The sequence below is a fragment of the Mchenga conophoros genome, linkage group LG8 (genome assembly GCF_057382185.1).
Source record: "Mchenga conophoros isolate Kocher_MC1m ecotype Shallow Benthic linkage group LG8, M_conophoros_male_GT1.1, whole genome shotgun sequence".
NCBI classification, from domain to species: Eukaryota; Metazoa; Chordata; class Actinopteri; order Cichliformes; family Cichlidae; genus Mchenga; species Mchenga conophoros.
The window spans coordinates 5416309-5438467 of NC_140533.1; the positions used below are offsets into that span (position 1 = coordinate 5416309).

The window sequence follows — 22159 nt, forward strand, 5'->3', positions numbered from 1 at the left end:
GCACTGTAGCCAGGCTGACAAAAAGTCAGAGCTCTTTTGAGCCAACAATCCCTTTAACGTTAACTAGTAATGACTTCATGAACTTCTTCACAAATAAAATTTTTATCATTAGAGAAAAAATTACCAGTAATCATCCCACAGATGTAATATTATCTACAGCTACTCTTAGTACCATTGATGTTAAGTTAGACTCTTTTTCTCTAATTGATCTTTCTGAGTTAACTTCAATAATTACTTCCTCCAAACCATCAACGTGTCTTTTAGACCCCATTCCTACAAAACTGCTCAAAGAAGTCCTGCCATTAATTAATTCTTCGATCTTAAATATGATCAACCTATCTCTAATAATCGGCTATGTACCACAGGCCTTCAAGCTGGCTGTAGTTAAACCTTTACTCAAAAAGCATCTCTAGACCCAGCAGTCTTAGCTAATTATAGGCCAATCTCCAACCTTCCTTTCATATCAAACATCCTTGAAAGAGTGGTTGTCAAACAGCTAACAGATCATCTGCAGAGGAATGGTTTATTTGAAGAGTTTCAGTCAGGTTTCAGAGCTCATCACAGCACAGAAACAGCTTTAGTGAAGGTTACAAATGATCTTCTTATGGCCTCTGACAGTGGACTCATCTCTGTGCTTGTCCTGCTACACTGAAAAAAATATGTTGTTGGATTTACTTAATTCAATGGTGGACATTTGTTGCACACAGATGTTTTGCTTTGGCAGCAACTTAAACAATTGAGTTAAATTAACACAATTTATTCATGTTCAATAAACCTGTGCAATTTGTGTTGATAAAATGTGACTTAAACATGTTTTGATGAAGTAATTTGAGCTCTTGAAATATTTTAATCCTTCACAATTTTCTCACTTTATCCCAACACCATTCAATAACTTTTACCCAATACTACTTGGTCACTTAAATACTACATGTTATCTTCAAATTACATTTTGCTATTATATTCTAGTATCAAATACACAATTTTCAAATGGAGGCCTTATAACAGATTATATTGTTCTCTTCCAAGATGGTTGCTGGCATCCACCAGTAACCTTTCAAAACAAAATGTCTAATTTCACTGCATTGACAGTAGGTAAAGAATTAAACTGACATTACTCCACTACTGAATCTATATAAACCAACAGTTAAATAATGTCAGTTCTTCCGTGTTCTCTGGAATCAATCACAGCAAAGAAATTAGACTCTTTCTTTTGAAAAATGTTGGGAAAGAACAATACAAAACATTCTATTTAAGGCCTCTAACGTCAAGATTCAGTTAAACAACAATTATAACTAAACAATTTGAGGTAATGTTAGTTTCCATTAACATTAAATTAGGTTACTGAATTGGCAAACACCTTCCTATTAACATTACCCATTTTACCCCAATAACTAAAGAAATTAGCACTTGCAGGTCAAAACCTTTATTCAAGAGATGCAAAAATAACATTGATACAGTGACTGTCAAAAATTACGGCACTGATCATACTGTGACATCTTGGTTCAAAACAGCACACTTAGAAATATTCAATGTTCCTTACTTCAACTGAATGAAACTGAAAATACCATTTCACACGACCCATATGGGATATTTAGACTGTATAACTGTTCACGCTACATCTCTTCACTAGTAAAAGAAAGAAAAAATACAAAGAGAAATTTAAAAATGCTGCCAAACAGACAGAGAACTTGTACAGAGCAAAAGGAAAAACAAACAACAACAACAACAAAAAAACGGCTCGTCCTCATGGCAGTTGCAGTGTATATAAAAATGAACCCTGCGATCTGTTCCTGGAATTGAGCTTCAAAAATGCAGCAGAACAAGTGTGAGATTTAAATGTCTTCTCACCTAGAGCTGGTCACCTCACATGCATAACAGTGAGCTTCGTTGCAGGAGCAGTTTTGTCTTAGTTGTGAGCTTTTCTTGAGAGCTGAGTTGCTTCCAACTCCATTACCACCCTTTGAATCACCTCAAAAGTGTAGCAGAGTTGTGATGGGTAACTCATATTGAAGGAATAAAAAAGGTCCAAACAGCATGGCTACTGCAAAGGTCACGTTATCCAGATCTTGAAGAACTACTATACCCTCGATGATGATGCCAACGTCAGAAAAGTCATTGCCTGGTGCATCCTCTGGAGACAGATGTTCATTGTGGTTTTCTCAATCTGTGCAGTGGCCTCAGTCAAGTCCTGGTTAAACACAAAACATTTCTTTAAGATTCCTTTTTAAACTCATCTCTTTTGAATCTACCAGTTCTAATGTTAGAGTAATTTAAACCAATGCAAGCAACATAGTAAATAGCTATAGCCAAAGAGTGGCCTGCCATGCTGCCATTCATGGTCTAACAGAGTTTCTAAGAGAGGGTGAAAAACATAATTTCAAATGCTTTACATTAGTTTTTCTTAGAAAGACACCGGCCCATCAGAAATCCAGGTTTTGTCACTCAGAAGATGTTAGAATTTAGACTTTCAGCCCCACAATTTGGTTAGCTGTTGGTCTTTTTTTTTTTTCAAACAAAAGCTAATGTAAATATTGGTGGGATTTTCCTTTGTTCACTAGAATGACAAATTTAAAGTTTTTTCACACTGATGTGACCCCTAATACAGGGGTGGGGCCTCAAGGGCCGGCGGCTGAGTTCACTACCAGGCCTCATGTGAACTTCAAATTATTAAAGAGGACTACTGGTCCTAACTGGTCCAATGAGGATCAAGTGGATAACTAAATGCATTTTTAAATGTTGCAAAGCCACAATCTACTCATAAAACACTCACCATGAACTCCTGCACCAAGATGTTGCAATTGTCTTTCACACAGATGCGGAGCACTTTGATGAGACTCCCTTTGAGCATTAATGTCATCCTAAAGTATTATAACAAAGAAAACAGAGATTTGTGAACTTTTCAGTAGCACAGAAGAAAATGATCCCAGACCAAAACTTAAACCAGTCAACATGCAACACCAGCATCTACAAAGCAATATCAAAAGTTCCTGTTTGACATCAACTTTATGGATATATAGTTTCCAGAACATTTATTTTTTTAAAAAGATCAATTTTTCTCAGTGGGCCAGTAAATGCATGACGAAAATTATGGCATCCTTTCGGTGGAATCAGTACTCACAGGTAATAGTTGACTGTTTCAATGGATGCAGCATAAAAATCTTTTACTGACCTAATGCAATACATATACACTTTGTAGTTAAAGAATTTTAAAGTTCTTACTGTCATCATGGCAGCTACATCCTTTAGCTTTGTGCCCTGTTCCCCCGATCACTTTGCAAACACTTTCAGCAGACTGTCAGAGAGAAACTCAGCTCCGTCAGAAACCTTGACTGTAAAGGCATGGTTGGGATGCACTGGAATGCTGCATTTCATCTGAAATGACATAAAATTATTTTGAAATAACAGCAGGCACTGTGCTTGGTTAATCAGCAATGTTTTGTTGAATAAAAACTGTGTTTCCAGATCTTATGGGATTAAAAAAATCCAAAGATGTTTATTTCTGATTTGCAACCCAAGAACCCACAAGTTACAACCTCATTTTAGTTCAAGTGTGCATTAATGTGAGTCCAGTAATCACCTTTCTGACAATACATACAGGTATAAGTTAAACCTATGGCAGATTTTGGATTTCTCAGTTGTATTAATAGGGTGGTCTATTTGAGTATGCATGCACCTAATAATTATAAAAAACCTATTATAATTAAGTTACAGAAACCTTAAGCGAAAATAGAATATACTTTCTTACCATAACACCTTGAACCCACAATCCATCAGCTGACTCCTGGTGAAATGCAGAATAGATGTGGTCTCTCAATGTGCATCAACAAAAACAAAAACAAAAGGACAGCAGGTGAGGGCAGGAGGGGTAGGGATGTAAGCTAGCATAATACCGCTGATGATATTAGCTAAAGCTGTTCAATGTCCAAAATCTCGCTAACACCACGGTGCAGTAAATACACAATGTAACTGAAGAGTCAGTTGACAAATCTATTCACACAGAAAACCAAATTATGTTATGAGTGCCTCGTAATTAGGTTTAATGTGATATTACGGCTCTTGTGCCAAAGACAAATTCAAATGAAAAAGCGCCAATTCTTTGATAACAGATAAAACAGCAAATAAGCTAACGGCTCTTTTTTAGCATGTTACATGGCGGCACTTTAGACGTTTAACTACATTTGGCTGAAATATGGTAAATATTAATTCAAAAAATCAAGACATACCAAAAAACGTAGAGTTGGCTGCTCGACTTGACTGAGATGGATGCATTTTTTAAACCACGATCCAAAGCCCGCGAGATGAAATCACGCGTGGTTTCACGAGATTTAACGTTGCTATCTTATTGACTTACTTCACCTGAACATGATATGAACAATTTAATACACCCTTTCTGCATATCATGTAGTTTTTACACTATATAGTTACATTTATCTTTAAAACATGAGGCAATTGTGTTAAATACATGCAAGATGCTTACATAAATCCAAGAGATGGCCAGTCCCTTTTTTTCCAGTGTAGACCTTAGTGCAGCATTCGATACTGTTGACCATAATATCCTATTAGAGCGATTAGAACATGCTGTAGGTATTACAGGTACTGCACTGCAGTGGTTTGTATCATATCTATCTAATAGACTCCAGTTTGTTCATGTAAATGGAGAGTCCTCTTCACACACTGAGGTTAATTATGGAGTTCCACAGGGTTCAGTGCTAGGACCAATTCTGTTTACATTATACATGCTTCCCTTAGGCAGTATCATTAGAAGACATAGCATACATTTTCACTGCTATGCAGATGACACCCAGCTCTATCTGTCCACGCGCTTGTTTTTTTTTAAAAAAAGGTTCCTTCATGTAATGATCTGCTAGAGGGTGTGGGGGGGCCACAGCCCCGTCCTCCAGGGCATGAAGCAGGTATGGAGGAGATCAAAACTCCAGACATCCAGAGGCCCCCAGAACACAACAGACCAAAGAAGACCAACAGAGGGGCAGCCGCGCCACTGTCCCAGAAAGAGCTGAGGAGAGTCCCAGATGAGGGCTCACTCAGCAGCCGCGGAGCAGAAGCCAGGGGGAGTTGCAGTGACGCGCCCGTGTGCTCCGCCGGCAGCCAGCCGTGCCTGAGTGACCGAGCCCCAGGCCGAGAGGCCGGGGGCACCCCACCTCTGAAGTGGCCCGAGCGAGCCCCAGGCTCCAGGCCCCGATAAGCGGCCGCCAAGGAGTGAGCCGGTGTGTACCCGGACGCCCATCCCCAGACACAAAGAACCACCAACGCACCGATGTCTGAGGGAGTCCGCCACTGGCAGGGAAGTGGTGGTAGGGGGAGATAGGCCTCCAAACCTTGGAGGGCCTAAGATGTCCCCAGAGAGGTGGCGCCTGACACCCAACCTGACATATAGACACAGAAACACAGGCACACACATATACAAACATCCATTCCCACCCTCATGCTCTCATATGCACTTATATACTTATATACATTTGCGCAACATCTCTAAAATTAGAAATATCCTGTCTCAGAGTGACGCTGAAAAACTAGTTCATGCATTTATTACTTCCAGGCTGGACGACTGTAATTCATTATTATCAGGATGTCCTAAAAACTCACTGAAAAGCCTTCAGCTAATCCAAAATGCTGCAGCAAGAGTCCTGACAGGGACTAGAAAGAGAGAGCATGTTTCTTCTGTTTTGGCTTCCCTTCATTGGCTTCCTGTTAAATCCAGAATTGAATTCAAAATCCTGCTCCTCACATACAAGGTCTTAAATAATCAGGCCCCATCTTATCTCAATGACCTTGTAGTACCATATCACCCTATTAGAGCACTTCGCTCTCGCTCTGCAGGCCTACGGTACTTGTTGTTCCTAGAGTATTTAAAAGTAGAATGGGAGGCAGAGCCTTCAGTTTTCAGGCCCCTCTTCTGTGGAACCAGCTTCCAGTTTGGATTCGGGAGACAGACACGATCTCTACTTTTAAGATTAGGCTTAAAACTTTCCTTTTTGCTAAAGCATATAGTTAGGGCTGGACCAGGTGACCCTGAATCCTCCCTTAGTTATGCTGCAATAGACGTAGGCTGCCGGGGGATTCCCATGATGCATTGAGTTTTTCCTTTCCAGTCACCTTTCTCACTCACTATGTATTAATAGACCTCTCTGCATCGAATCATATCTGTTATTAATCTCTGTCTCTCTTCCACAGCATGTCTTTATCCTGTTTTCCTTCTCTCACCCCAACCAGTCGCAGCAGATGGCCCCGCCCCTCCCTGAGCCTGGTTCTGCCGGAGGTTTCTTCCTGTTAAAAGGGAGTTTTTCCTTCCCACTGTCGCCAAAGTGCTTGCTCATAGGGGGTCATATGATTGTTGGGTTTTTTTCTCTGTATCTATGAAGCGCCTTGAGGCGACTTATGTTGTGATTTGGCGCTATATAAATAAAATTGAATTGAATTGAATTAATTTTAGAAATATTGTTCAAATGGAAGAAACCAGTCTTACATATTTGTTTAATGTGACCATAAAACCTCTCTCCAGAAGGTATTTGCCTTGTCTAGCTGCAATTTTTTGTCAGTTTTGAAGCAAGGACTCCTTTTGTGTGTGACATCCTCTCGGCAATATAAATCTGGCTTCGCTGTGGACAGTCACACTAGTGTTCCAGCAGTTTTCAAATTGTTTTAACCAATTTCCTTTTATCTGGGGGTGATTGTTTGGAGCCTTTTTTAGACCTTGGTAGTAACTTGTGCTAAAACAGTTTGAAATGATGATCTTGGAATCAGCAGTTGTTTACAAATGTTAGAAATTAGAACAGGGTTTTCTGAACAGTGATTACATCCTGGAAAAAGACCAGTTCAAGCCCAAAATTGCCATGGCATTCATACCCATGACCCGTCCAACCACAACTGTGACAACATCCGAAGGCACCATTAATGCTAAACCTTATATTGGACGTATTGGAGCAAAATATGCTCTGATCCAGATGCTGTATTTTTGAAGCAAGGCCTTGCTTGTGGATCAAACCAGTGTATTCTGGTTTACTTCTTTTTGTCACAGGCACTTGCCCATAATCGTCCTGTTAAAGTCCAACTTTCATACAAATAGTTGAGAGCAACTTTTTTACAAATGAAAAAACAAAAACAAAAATGAATATTGTTTTGTTTTTGACATCAGAAAATTGCTTTAAAAGAGCAGGAATTGGAACAACAAGACTGAAAATGTTATGGCGTGATTAAAAACCAAGCTGCACAATTACACTTTATACATTTAAAATTTTTCACATCTCATTTTATGACATTTAAAATCATGCACAAAAACTGAGAAAATGAAAAAAGATCATCTCTTTTCCATTTACACTGCAACTTGCTCTGCACATGTTCTAAAAGGAAAGCAGGTTTTTAACATTGGACAAAATAGATTTTAGCCAACTGTCTGATTCCAACACAGACTTGCAACATCTTATATGTTCTCCATTAAACTTCACTGAGATGCCTGCAAAAAATGTGCAATGAACAGCGTTGACAGAAATCAACACACATTCTACATCCCTTCAGAATTCCCAAACATAAACACTATCAATTTTCTCCCTGTTCTCGGCCTGAGTCCAAACTCCATGCTCAAGATATGTTTGTATCGTTTCTCCGATCCTGCCCACATTTGGCCACAAGTGTCTTCCACTTAGAAACAGGAAAGCTGCTTCTTTTTCTTTCTCTCATCCTTCTTACTAGACTCAGTTTGTCCCAGAACATGACCCCGACTATAGATGTGACTAAGGACGTGTCTACTCGCAGGAATCCCTCCATTTAGACTGGTCGGTGGAGCTGAGCTCTGCTTTCTTGTAGAAGGATTACAGATCCTGTGAAGAGCTCCTTCCCATTACATAATGACAGAAGATAAGATCCCACATCAGCAGCCACGTTAAAGGAGATGATGTGCAGACCTGTAGTGGTTTCATATATCAGTGTTTAACCCTCTCAAACGCTCCTTTGCTGCTGCACTGAATTAGCCATGTCAATTTAGTTAAGAGCAGCGTTTCTTCGTGCTCTCGTCTTTCACACCTTACTGCTCGAGTGGAAAATTCCTGTTTCCAAACAAAAACTTCACAGGAAGCCGTGAGGGCTTAACATCAACTGACAGATTTCTCCCATGGCATCACTTAAAGGTCAGCTGCACTCAGTTTGTTTATTTCACGCAGCTCTGAAACTCTCCATGATGACATCTGTTTTGGTTATATCAGGGGCCACAGTGCCCCCTAATGTACTTCAGACAAAACAGAATGCATTGTCTGATAAAAAAGATTTCAGATTGGGTTAATATAGCGACTGAATGCAGAATATAGTTTCCTTCCAGAGCATAATTTTATTCTCAAATCATAAAATTGGTGACCTAAAATAGATTAGCTGGTAAGAAAAGAATTACATTTCAGAATTAATTATCAATGTAGTCACTGGTATTATACGGTGTATATGTATATGGTAGCTTGTATTAGAATTTTGAATTTTAAAGCACTGGGAATATTTTTGCTCTAGCACTGCGTGCCGAGCACATAACTGAAGAAAAACAACAATAATTAGTCATAAATTACTCTCCCTTTTATTCTTACTTTGAACAGTCTGTAAATGCCAAAACGATTTTATTTTTTGCCTTTAAAACAAAAAAAGAAAAGAAAAAGATTACCTTCTTCTGAATACAAAACAGGAGGGCATGATATTTTGGGTAAACCTTTAATTTGAAATGTAGATTCACTGTCTGAGTATGAGCTTCACCATATGCTGGTTTCCAATCCTCTGCTAAAAACTCAGCAGAATCAGCTTTTTCTAAATATTTGCTGCAGCCATTTAGCTAATATCATGAACTCTCTGAACATTTCATGCACTTCTGTCAATTGCCACTATTTATAAGAGATAATGGTGATATTTTATTATGTTTTTATGTGCTTTTAAATAAAAATAAAAAAAACCCATTCAGAATAAATTTATGGCTCAGATATTGTGACATGATTCCATGGAACATATATTTTGAAATAATTTAAAGGTTTTGAGTCTGTAGAATTTGTTTTTTCCAGTAAGAAACACACACATGCTCACGCCATATACTGATGAGATGTGCGGGGCTGTATTGAAACTGATTGGATAAAATATTTTTTTGCGTTCCACCATAATTTCTCTCATATTCATGACAATTGCATCTTTTTTCTTTATTTTTTTTTAACTCATTCGTTCAGTTGCTCATAGTTGTTTGTAGAGACTTCCTCCAGCTATGCTTTGTATATTCCACCAGTCTTTCATGCCTGATGAGTAAAAGTACTTTCACATTGGAAACACTTGTACATTCTTGAATATAGCTTTTCTTCCTCCTCCAGATGCATTTAAGGAGTTGAAGTGATTCTGACATGGATTTTGTAGCCACAGGAGGAAAAATAAGATGAAAAACAAAACAGAGAAATTAGCAAAGTCCCATCTTCATTCTCTACAAGGGATCCAGATCAACATTTGGCTGAACGAATAAGCAATTTTAGCAAATAGATGGATAAAGGAACCTTCTGCTGGGAAACTGAAATGCATTTTTTCTGTGTATCTCTGTTTTTACTGTTTTCCTTCTTTTTTTATTGCCCATTTAGTATCTAAGACCAACAAGTCAATGTGGGGGGAAAAAAACATAAGTGATGCAACTTAAACAGTCCACCGAAAAACCCTATTTCTGTTTGGATGGTGATGTCACCTGAAGGGGGCAGTGTTACCCCACTCACTGGCTCTGGGCTGTAGAGCTGCAGTGTGTCGCTGTAACATCCTCAAATCTCGGCATGTGTGTCACCACCGCATGTAACGTCACTTCATCAGTCCTATAAAAATAGAATGATCTATAACCCGGCCCTTATTTTTTTGACATTTAAATTGCCCACACTCGATTATGTCCTAATTATCCAGTTTAATGAGTAATTATACGCAGCTTCTGAAAGTTATCAAAGGTAATATCTTCAGCACCACACACAGTCTGTGAGTTTATGTGTCTGTGAATTTAATTGTAGTCATTACAATTAGCAGCAAAGAACACATCTTGAGGACTTCTAAAATAGACTTGATGACTAAATAAACATACATACAGTAAAGTGAATAGCAGATTAGAACGAAAGGTATTAAGTAGTGTGTGTGTGTGTGTGTGTGTGTGTGTGTGTGTGTGTGTGTGTGTGTGTAAAGTAAATTAATAGTCACATGCAAGATCTATGAATCTAAGAAGGTCAGACCCCTAATATAGAGTTGAGGGTTAACACTTGATGAATAAACTGAGCTTGAGGTATGATGTGCATGGAGAGGTGTTAACATATTGGCCTGGAGGCACAGTTACTTGATCTCTGGAGGAAGTGTGACAAAAAGTATTCTTCTGGTTTATTAGCGTAGAAGAGTTCACAGTTATTTTTACTTATTCGGGATTTTGGAAGAGAGTCCAGCGCACACTTGATTAGTGTACAGAAATCAGTGCTGCTTTTGCTTCAAGATGAAAATTAAAACTCAGCACTTGAGAGCTAAACAACCGAAAGACCTTCTAACTGAAGGTCAGGTGCAAAAGTTTAGGAGAAAAGGCTGGAATCTTATTCAACCTGAGAAAGAGCTGCAAAAAGATGAAAGTCAGATTAAGACCAATAAGGTGTAAAGAAAAACAAATTATGGTGAATTATGGGTAGAATGGATCAATGTATTTGATCTCACCAAAAAAAATATGTGCATATAATCCTGTCTTACTTTCAGCCTTCTTAGTCAGATGTGATTTAATGGGGCTTGTCATAGAAAACATTTCTCACACATAAATATTAACAATTGCTGAATTTCATTTTGTATTGTGTTTCAGACTGTATATAAAAGATGGACACACGGAAGCTAACAAGTGAAGTCAGTGCAGACTTTACTGCTGCATCCTTTGTCATCACGGAGGCCATCGCCTCTGACCGAAAAACAACAACACTTTTGTTGACAGTTGTTTACATGTCTCGGATGAAAAAGTAAGGTTATATCATTAATTGCGATCATTAGTGTTTACAGAAATGAGAAAAAACCAGGGGTTATTCATTGGCTAGTATCTTCTTATTCACAGGGTGACTTCACAAGCCATCAACATTGGCTACATCCATCATTTACTTGTATATGAATATAGTCATATAGTCTTTTTTCATAGTTTAAAACCTGAAGCTGGATTTAATCGGTTTTGAGTGATACAACAGTTAATAGCAAGTGTGGTTTATATTGTATTATAAAAGCTTGCAGTTTAGATAGTGATTTCCAAAGTAGATTCTCTGTGAGACGGCAATTGGAGGTGGGGGAGTTCACTAGTTTCCATCTGAAGATAAGATAAGATAAGATAAGATAACCTTTATTAGTCCCACACGTGGGAAATTTGTTTTGTCACAGCAGGAGTGGACAGTGCAAAAGTTATGAGGCAAAAATTAGAATACAATAAGAATAAATACAGTACACAACTGTACAGAATAGAATAAAATAAAATGCTATATACAGTAGAATAAAATAAAATAAATATACAATAAGATAAAAATAGAATACAAATACAAATACTATATACAACTGAGTAAAAATACAACGATGACAGAAAGGATTATATTATACATCATGTTCTGACTGAGAAATTTCTAAAAAATTAAAAAGTGCAGCTCTGCTATCACTCTGTACATAAATGAAGACAGAAAACTAAACAGTAGTGACATTTATAGGGTTACTGAAGTTGGGCTAATTGGTATATAATAATGTGGTGGCTAGCTACACAGCTATGGTTAGCATAATATAAACACATTAGCACAGTGAAGCTGGAGGATGAACGCTAACTTTTTTCCACTCGATAAAAGATCATATCTTTTTAACTCTTTTTGAACGGCTTTATGTTTGGACATTGCTTCAATTCCATATTCAAACTGTTCCACAGTTTCACTCCATGCACAGAAACACAAAAGCTTTTGCTGGTAGTACATACCTTCACTATTTCGAAGTTACAAAAACCCCTTAAATTATAACTTACTTCTTTTTTTTAAAGGGCCGGTGTCCAGAAACTTTTAAATATGTCAAAATATTAGTTGTTTCCCTGTTGGTTTTGTTTTTCTATATGCCTTTTTGCGCCTCGTATTTTTGATTTTTTTTTAAGCTTGACTTTTTGTTCCTTTGTGAGCTTTGGGTTCTGCATGTTTTTGGGTTCTCACATTTACATTGTCTTGTTTTGCAGTGGCCATAATCACTGCTAGCCAAAACACATACTTAGAGGCAGTGATTTAGTTATTACTGTTTGTGTTTCTCCCAACACAGCACAACAAGTGCCACTTAAAGCAATTAATATGTAAAATACAAGATACAAATTATATAAAATATAACAATTTAAAAAAAAATGTGAAAGCAGGTCATTAAAAGAAAAAAGGCTTCAATACTGACTTTGCTTTGCAAAAAAGTCGTTTATATAGAGTCTGGTCTTGCCGAGTCTACAAAATAATGTGATGCAAAAAGCTGCCCTATTTTCCAAGCAGGAATTTTTTATGAATGAATTAGATGACTTACTCAGGCTAGACTGGAAAATGGGTCAGTCATATATCATCTAGCTTTTTCATATATTAAACCACAACGTGTTTGCAATCAAAGTGTGGGGTTTATGAATAAGGCAAGATGAGTCAGAGCTGTGTATGTTCATGACTGTGTCTGCTCTTGACATTCTACACAGAAAATTGTGGCATGTTTTGACATATTTGACATGAGGAAATTATTCATGTCAGCTGTAGTCTTTGAATAGGAGATTATAAAATGTTATGTAGATTGGAAATGGCGTTCCTCAAGCTGTTGCTACTTCTGAAACTCCTCTTAATATTGCATCATTAATTGATGTTTTTGCTTCATACAATTTAATGCAGTGAATGTGAATTATAAATCCTGAGCTGTGCTCCAACTTTTGTCAGTTCTGATCAGATCCACATTCCAGTCTCTGTATTTAATGTTATTACTTTTGTATGGAGGCAATGTTTAAGTCTTAGTGGGTTTGGATGTAGGTGTGACCACTTAGGGGTGCAGCAATAAAAGAACCTTTTCACAATTAATTCAAAAATTACAAAAGAAAATCTCAACTTATAATTTTTGTAGTTTTTCTGTAGTTTTCAATTAATTTAGTTCATAAATACGTGACACAAAGATGATGCAAAGAATACATAGCCATTGCAATAGAAAACATGATGTAAGTGCAAAATATGAAAACATGTTTCTCACTTCTTCAGATTTCTGAATGTAGAATTTAGTTCATCGCTTATGTTTCTGTATGGGAAAAAGGGCAAAAAAGAGCAATCTGTTCGTTCCTACCACACTCAGTGGGAGCTGGATTGGGTTGGATCAGCTGATCATCAATGAAATTCTGAAGGTATTGTCTTTCTGTCATCTGTCTGAACAAACCAACGGTTAAATAAAAAAGCAACAAAAGGACAAAAATCATCAGCTCATCGTTAAACGTCATGGTTACTGTACTGTTCAACGCTATCCTGCTTAATCATCAAATCTCACAGGAGAAGCTTACGTTTTTGTTTAAATCAATTATACCTTTTATTAAGGCTGGAATACCAAAACAATCAGATGTAACAAAAATAATAAAGCGTTGAATAAAAATTTCTCTTATCAGAGACGCTTCTTCAGTTCTAAGCCCAATGGTCCCAGCTATCTAGCCTTAGTGGGAATTGTCCCCTAAAAGGTTTGTTGACCCACTATTGATCATGTGCCTCATCAAATGAGCAAAGGTATGAAAAAGGGTGGGGGTCATTATCAGCCTCACCCTATCATGTGACCTGTTGAGATGTGACAGATGATGTGAGTGGGCGCCTGGGAACGGATCTCAAAATGGTCCTTCACAGTGGACATTGATGGCTTCTTTTACTCCTCTGTCAAACCATCTGTCTTCTCTGTCCAAAATGTGGACAATGGCATCTTCGAAAGTGACCTTTGCCCTTTAGATGCAAATGTACAGCTGGGTCTTGTCCATCCATCCATTTTTTTCTGCTTATCCAAGTAAGGGTTGTGGATTGAGGGGTTTTTGGGCTTTGTTTGTTTTGTTTTTGTTAAAACAGCTTGAAAAAATAGTGAAAAGTTAAAAATAATTTAAGAGCAAGTCAATGTAATGAATGCATTGTAAAACCTATGAAAAGAGGAGTTGCATAAAAACAGTGTATATAGAACGGGGCAAAAAGAGGGATGCATGTTTGTGGTTGAATCTGAAGGAGACGCAGCTCAACAGGTTATTTTCCCCAGACGAAGAACCCTAATTGAGTTAATAAATAACTGTTCCAGGTATGCTGATGTTCTGTAAGACTCGAATATTTTAAAATAATTAATGTAAAAATCTTGTCTCCTACCTTTGAAAGAGTTTATTTCATAACTTGATCACTTGTCCTAAATGTGTTTTTGCCTCTGTTTGCTTAATTATATAACTTTACACAAGAGAACTGGTTTGTAGGCAGTTACAGTGCAAGTCCAAGACATTGCTTGACTAAACTCTGTTTATTCATTGTTTCATTTGAGCTGCTCCAACTGACCTCAACTGTTGAGACTGTATTTCTAGCTGTGATAATCATAATCCAGATATTATAAACTAGCTTTTAATGTGAAAATGTGTGGATCAACTGAGTCACTTTATACTCAGTGCAACTAACAGGAAAAAACATTAAGCTGTTTTAATCTTTAAACTTGAATATTTATGTGAATATTTTGTATATTTTCCATCATAATTTCATGTCGTAAAAAAGAACAGAAAAGGTTAATAATGGAGAAATAAATACAAGAATTATCATACCAAGTCATCAGTGTGGACTGACTTGGTATGATATGTAATGAAATTCACATACAAACAATCATATTTCAGTCATAAAAGGAATTTGTTCATTTATCATTCAGTAGATTCTCAGTAGATTGCAGTTTCTCCATTCAGAGGCAGTGACCCGTGTTCTGCTGGCTTGATATGAAAGTAACTGCATCCTTGCTGATAAGTCTTAGAGAAACATGTGGGAATGGCTTTAACATCCTGCAGCTTTGAACATTCATCTGAACGGCTAAGAATTACTGAGGTGAAAAGTTTATCATACAAACAACTTTCTGCAAACAGGGTCTGTATGATCCAGAACACACACATGCATTTATTTTGCAGTCGATAACTTACATTATCTTTCATTTCTGGCATAACTGTTTTAAAAGTATTACAACATTTTTCCTACAACTGAAAAATAGTAAAATAGTATGAAAGCATCTGTGTGTATTGTATTATCTGCATCGTTACCTTTGCATATCTGCAATAGGATGCAAGATGGAATTGTAAACCACAGTGCAACCAGCTGTGAAAACTGAAAAACGTGAGCCCTTGACATACTGTTGCCAGAGCAAGTTTCTGTGATCGGACTTTGGTAGTCACAACACGGTCTTTCTGTGGTCAGCAGCAAAATGAGACTGATTTTAGTCAAGTTTCTTTCTGTGATTTTATCTGGACCTACGCGTTGAGTGGCTAAAGTCTGAGCCTTGCTGGTGTCTTTGGCCTTGGGCCTTAATGTTGTCAAGTAATCTCAGACTGCCTTGCTTGTGTTTGAAAACTCTCTTTTAAAAGAATTTTGAAAATTCCTTTGGTGTTTCTTAGTGGTGGGCGGATCGATATTGAAATATTGATTCTTTCGATACAAGTAATTTATGTTCTAGAATCGATTCTCAAATTAAAATATTGATATTTTAGTAATTTGAGGTAATCATTGGGATCATGTAACTTGGAAGGAACTACTTCCTCTTCCGCCTTTCATAGTCATGTGCGAAATACGGCTGTATAAATGTGTCGCAGGCCCTTGGTGTGCGCACTCACAACAATGGCTGAGCATAAGCTGAGTCATGTGTGGACATATTTTACCTCCACAAACAGCCAAGATGCGGTTTGCGATACATGTGGCAAGACAGTGAGGTGTTGTGGCAACACCACTAACCTTGTCAAACACCTCACAGTAAATCATATCACAGAATATGACGAGCTTATGTTGAAGCAAACTGAAGAGGAGGAGAGGGACAGGTGCTGCTAGGGCGAGACAGACGTCTCTCACGGAGTCCTTTAGTGCTGCAGGCAGGCAGCGTGTTGAAATAGTGCACAACTTCAGGTTTTTTATTTCTATATGATAATTCTGTATTATTAAGCAACAAGAACAAGTAGTCTAATGTCCTGTAATTATTATGAAGCTATAATCTGAAATACAATAAAACATTAAGTGTGGGTGGGTGTGGGTCCCAATCAGCCAAGGATTGGGACCCACACCCAGTTTCACACCTTGGTTCAGGCGATTAGAGGATCATCGGGGGTCCTTTTGTCCCTCTGTGGGGGGTTACTCCCACTAGGTTTAAATCTGGGACTCCCCACCATTTGACCTTAGAACTGAAGAAGCTTCTTGGATGAGAGGTGAAACGTCTTCAAGCAACTTAAAGAAGTCCAGACTCTTTTCTTTGCAAGCTCCTTTGACTGCAGGTGTTGTAGTATGACGTGTTTAAATGTAAAAATAATCCACCCACCACTTTAATCACACTCTAGATCTTGTTTTAACATATGGCATAGAAACTGAGCATTTAACAGTGTTTCCTGAAAACCCTCCCCTGTCTGATCATTTCCTGATAACATTTACATTTACAATAATTGATTACACAGCGGTGGAGAGTAGACTTTATCAAAGTAGATGTCTTTCTGAAAGCGCTGTAACTAAGTTTAAGAATAATATAATCCACCCACTGTTATCATCTTCAATGCCCTGTACCAACACAGAGCAGAGCAGCTATCTGAACGCTACTCCAACAGAGGTCGATTATCTTGTTAATAATTTTACCTCCTCACTACGTACGACTCTGGATACTGTAGCTCCTGTGAAAACTAAGGTTTCTAATCAGAAGTACCTGACTCCGTGGTATAATTCTCAAACACGTAGCCTAAAGCAGATGACTCGTAACATGGAGAGGAAATGGCGTGTCACAAATTTAGAGGATCATCATTTAGCCTGGTGAAATAGTTTGCTGCTTTATAAGAAAGCCCTCCGCAAAGCCAGAACATCTTACTATTCGTCACTGATTGAAGTAAATAAAAACAACCCCAGGTTTCTCTTCAGCTCTGTAGCCAGGCTGACAAAAAGTCAGAGCTCTTTTGAGCCAACCATCCCTTTAACGTTAACTAGTAAAGACTTCATGAACTTCTTCACAAATAAAATTTTTATCATTAGAAGACATAGCATACATTTTCACTGCTATGCAGATGACACCCAGCTCTATCTATCTATGAAGCCAGATAACACACACCAATTAGTTAAACTGCAGGAATGTCTTAAAGACATAAAGACCTGCATGGCCGCTAACTTTCTGCTTCTTAATTCAGATAAAACTGAGGTTATTGTACTCGGCCCTGAAAATCTTAGAAATATGGTATCTAACCAGATTCCTACTCTGGATGGCATTACCTTGGCCTCCAGTAACGCTGTGAGGAACCTTGGAGTCATTTTTGACCAGGATATGTCCTTCAACGCACATATTAAACAAATATGTAAGACTGTGTTCCTCCATTTGTTCAACATCTCTAAAATTAGAAATATCCTGTCTCAGAGTGATGCTGAAAATCTAGCTCATGCATTTATTACTTCCAGGCTGGACGACTGTAATTCATTATTATCAGGATGTCCTAAAAACTCACTGAAAAGTCTTCAGCTGATCCAAAATGCTGCAGCAAGAGTCCTGACAGGGACTAGAAAGAGAGAGCATATTTCTCCTGTTTTGGCTTCCCTTCATTGGCTTCCTGTTAAATCCAGAATTGAATTCAAAATCCTGCTCCTCACATACAAGGTCTTAAATAATCAGGCCCCATCTTATCTTAATGACCTTGTAGTACCAGATCACCCTGTTAGAGCACTTCCCTCTCGCTCTGCAGGCCTACGGTACTTGTTGTTCCTAGAGTATTTAAAAGTAGAATGGGAAGGAGAGCCTTCAGTTTTCAGGCCCCTCTTCTGTGGAACCAGCTTCCAGTTTGGATTCGGGAGACAGACACTATCTCTACTTTCAAGATTAGGCTTAAAACTTTCCTTTTTGCTAAAGCATATAGTTAGGGCTGGACCAGGTGACCCTGAATCCTCCCTTAGTTATGCTGCAATAGACATAGGCTGCCGGGGGATTCCCATGATGCATTGAGTTTTTCCTTTCCAGTCTCCTTTCTCACTCACTATGTATTAACAGACCTCTCTGCATCGAATCATATCTGTTATTAACCTCTGTCTCTCTTCCACAGCATGTCTTTTATCCTGTCTTCCTTCTCTCACCCCAACCAGTCGCCGCAGATGGCCCCGCCCCTCCCTGAGCCTGGTTCTGCCGGAGGTTTCTTCCTGTTAAAAGGGAGTTTTTCCTTCCCACTGACGCCAAAGTGCTTGCTCATAAGGGGTCATATGATTGTTGGGTTTTTCTCTGTATCTATGAAGCGCCTTGAGGCGACTTTTGTTGTGATTTGGCGCTATATAAATACAATTGAATTGAATTGAATTAAATTTGTGTGTGTTTCTATCTTCCAGTGTATTGTTTCTGGGAGCACGTTATCCTCTCTGGGGGATCTTGTGAACGTCTGGCCAAAGGATTAGCATAAAAATAGGAGTATGTTACAGGGGCAGAGAGAGAAAATGAGCTGTACACCCACACAATGTCAAGGTGCATTACAGGAGGTGGTTTACATATTAAACCTACTGGCTGAAGTCAGAGAGGTGAAGGGAGGCTGTGAGGAGACACCTGAAAGATACTGAAATTACAGCACAGGCCAACAATTATTTAACCTCATCATCTCATAAGAGCATTATTCCTGATGTGTTGAAAGCCATGTGCATCCCATTCACCTTATTATATGCCTGCTTTTTTAATGTTTTGAAAATTAATAGCTTGGCCTTCTCTCTGATCTTTAGCTGTGAATCTATAGATGCTAACTCACAACATACTCACAACAAAACAAATAAACAAACAAACATAAAAGATGGACATATCCACAGAAATTGGTTTTGGAAGTTACTGCTTTTGGAGGAAGTGGAATACTTAGTTATCAGCTAATGCACTTGAGACTGGCTCTACATCTACATGTAACAGTATACATGTCAGTCAAAGAAGCCAAGTATCCAAATGGGTAAGTTATGTATATACAGTACATCTAGCACTGTATTATTTCTTTTAAATGCTGTTTACTTTGACATTTTAACAAGGGAGCCCATAATAAGTTGTAAGAACTACAATTCTTACTGGTTTCATTTTTCAGTCCCATGCTTGATGTTTGGTTCACCAATCAGCACCTCTAATGTTGCAACAGTTCTCAGCTCTGTTGTGCGCTATTTTCTGACAGACTTGGAGAAACCAAACCTATTCTCTCCTCAAATGAAATGAGTTATTGATTTCTGATTATTCACAAACACAAACTAATGCATTCTGACCACATCACTGTAAGTCACTGCTCTTTGACAGTGAATACTCATATGGACCTTGATAAATTCAGATGCATTCTTTATGTTGTCTGGTGTTCCCTAAGGAGCGGCTGTAGGCCTTTAATTAAATATCAGCCAACACAAAGTATGTTCTGTACTCTGTTTATACCTTTGGCAAGAAAAAGATTAATAGATTTTAGTCTGTTTTCCCCTGAAAGCACTCTGGGCACATTGCTATTCTGAAAACGTCTGATACCAAGGACAGAAACATATAACAATGTCTTGGGGAAACTACACTGTAAATGCAAGTGATATTAAGTGTCAGAAACCTAAAGGCGAGAAAATTGCGCTTACGAAAAGAGGGATTACAGTTCACCACTTGGATGGGTTGATAAAATGTGGGTGACAGTATGTATCCCATTCTTGAACAAAAACTCTGACGTTAACACATAGAAAGGTGTAACAGTATGACATTGTTAAAGGGGAAACTTTAAAGAGCACTGACTAATTCAGAGCCTTCTGAACTAATAAGCCAACCAAGCATGAACACCGCCTCCAATTCCTTCGGGCCATGTGCACATTTAACCAAAACTTGGCAAAACACAATAATTCCAACTGTGTTTTGTATCATAAAGTAATACTGTTGACATGAAGAAAATAAAATGCTCTCAAATGATGGAAACGGCCAATGGGATGTGTTCTTTTTGATGTTCACTTGATACATAATGTATGTATGTATTAGGTGGCTGTAAATAAAGTTGCGCTCTCTCGGGGGCGTGTTCATTCATTCATCAAGGCAGATGTGTGTTTATTCATCCCTAATTATCGCTGGTACAGTTTGCTGTCCACGTCGGATTTCTTTGCACATTTCATACTTCTGCTAACAAATACAAACTAAATCACATTGGAATACCAGCAAATTCAATGACCTGATGGAATTTGATGGGTTTCTCCCACCTCACCTTGGAACACACGAGCAGTGAGAGGCAGAATTATGAGCATTTTCAGCCGGACACCTATCGGTTATCAATTTTTGATGTGGGGAGTGGAAAAAAATTCTGACTGGTTTGTAAAGGTGGGAGGTAGTGTAGGTGTGGGAGGTGTGGAGAAATGGTGGAATAAGTGAACAAGTGTATTTTCACAGCTTTTAATTTGCAGCTTCAAATTCATAAACAGTGCAATTTCACCATATTGGATAATTGAGAACCTTACAGCTGTTTGTCATTTCTGTTGCTGTAAAAATGATGCTGCTGACAAAGTCACCATCAGATAAAATAACCAGTTTTAGCAAATAGGCAGAAATCTGATACAACATGGATTGGATATGTTAAAGATAATGATGTTTCTCTTGGTGTTATTTACAAGTAAATAAGTTAGATGTTAGAAGCACCAGAGGCTACTTTGAGTCTGTGAGGGCAAAACAGAATCAGTAGCACCTCACAAAGGCCTAATGTTCTCTTTTACTTAGTGACTGATGTCTTTGCAATGTGATGCTTTGACTTCTGTCTGTTGGCTGCATGCAGATCTGACTTTCTCGCCACTTACTTTTGATTTTTGAGAACTGACATTTAACGTACCAGAAAGTGGTCATCTGCCTTGTAGATTCGACCTTTGGTTGCTTCCTGCACAGTAAACACAGACAGATTCCACTTCACAAACGCAGCACTATTAGATCTCACCAGTGCCACCACTCAGCTCTCTTTCTGGCTGCTCCGGCTTTCTTTGACTCAGAAAGAAACTGGAAGCCCAACTGAAAGGTTGAATTTTCAACCTCTACCAAATCTGTGAGAATGAACATTAATGTGACGGCTTGAGCTTGTTCAGCAGCAGCGAGAGTCTTTACATGTACACAGAAATATGACTGAACTCACTTCATTGGCTCCCAGTTTAATATAGAATTACCTCCAAAATCCTTCTATTCATAAAGCTCTAAATGGCTTGGCCTCCCACTACATCTTGGGTAGCTCAGTAGGTAGAGTGGTTGCCCCGTGATCGGAAGGTCGGGGGTTCGATTCCCCTTAACAGCTACCCTGAGGTACCCCTGAGCAAGGTACCGTCCCTACACACTGCTCCCTGGGCGCCCAATGGCTGCCCACTGCTTCACTGAGTGAATGGGTTAAATGCAGAGAGCAATTTCCCCACGGGGCTCAATAAAGTACACACTTTCTTCTTCTTCTTCTCTGACTTGCTCAACGTCTGTAACCCAGTCAGACCTTTCAGGTACGGACTTTTTAACGGTTCCCAGAATTTAAGCCAAGTTGGGGGGGGGGGGCTTTCAGTGACTGTGGTCCTGCTCTCTGGAACAAGCTGCCTGCTGTCCTGAAGTCAATCAAATCTGTACATGCATTCAAAAACAGACTCAAAACCTTTTCATTATCACAAGCCTACACTCAGCAGCTGAGTGTGTGTGTCTTTGTGTTTGCGTGTAGGTTAACTTTTTATATGAGCACATTTTATATGAGTATAATGAAATGTGCTATTCAAATAAACTTGCCATTTTGTTAGGTGTTGAAGCTACGAAAGAGGTGTTACTGACAAAATCACTAAGTTTGCAAGCGTGACATGAAGTGATGGTCAATTCTGTAAAATGCTCGAGCTGTGACCACATTATTTTAGAAATAAGAACTTTTACCTGGGCCCTATTTCAGGAAGCCGATTTAGAAAACTCAGAGTGAAAAACGATACTCAGGGTCAAGTAACCCCGAACTGTCCAACTC

At 38.5% G+C, this 22159-nt stretch overlaps 1 long non-coding RNA gene across 3 annotated transcripts; it reads right to left on the reverse strand.

Annotated features, from left to right (window-relative positions):
- Positions 1–670: 670 nt before the first annotated feature.
- LOC146567971 (uncharacterized) lies at positions 671–4504 on the reverse strand. Of its 3 annotated transcripts, none has more exons than XR_014893560.1 (5): positions 4224–4504; positions 3746–3781; positions 3220–3372; positions 2771–2858; positions 671–2188 (listed from the first exon to the last, which is right to left on the reverse strand). It is a non-coding gene; the product is annotated as an uncharacterized LOC146567971 (long non-coding RNA). The 3 variants fall into 3 exon arrangements; XR_014893559.1 differs by having other exon boundaries at positions 3746–3809; XR_014893558.1 differs by lacking the exon at positions 4224–4504 and having other exon boundaries at positions 3746–3889.
- Between the last annotated feature and the right edge of the window lie 17655 nt (positions 4505–22159).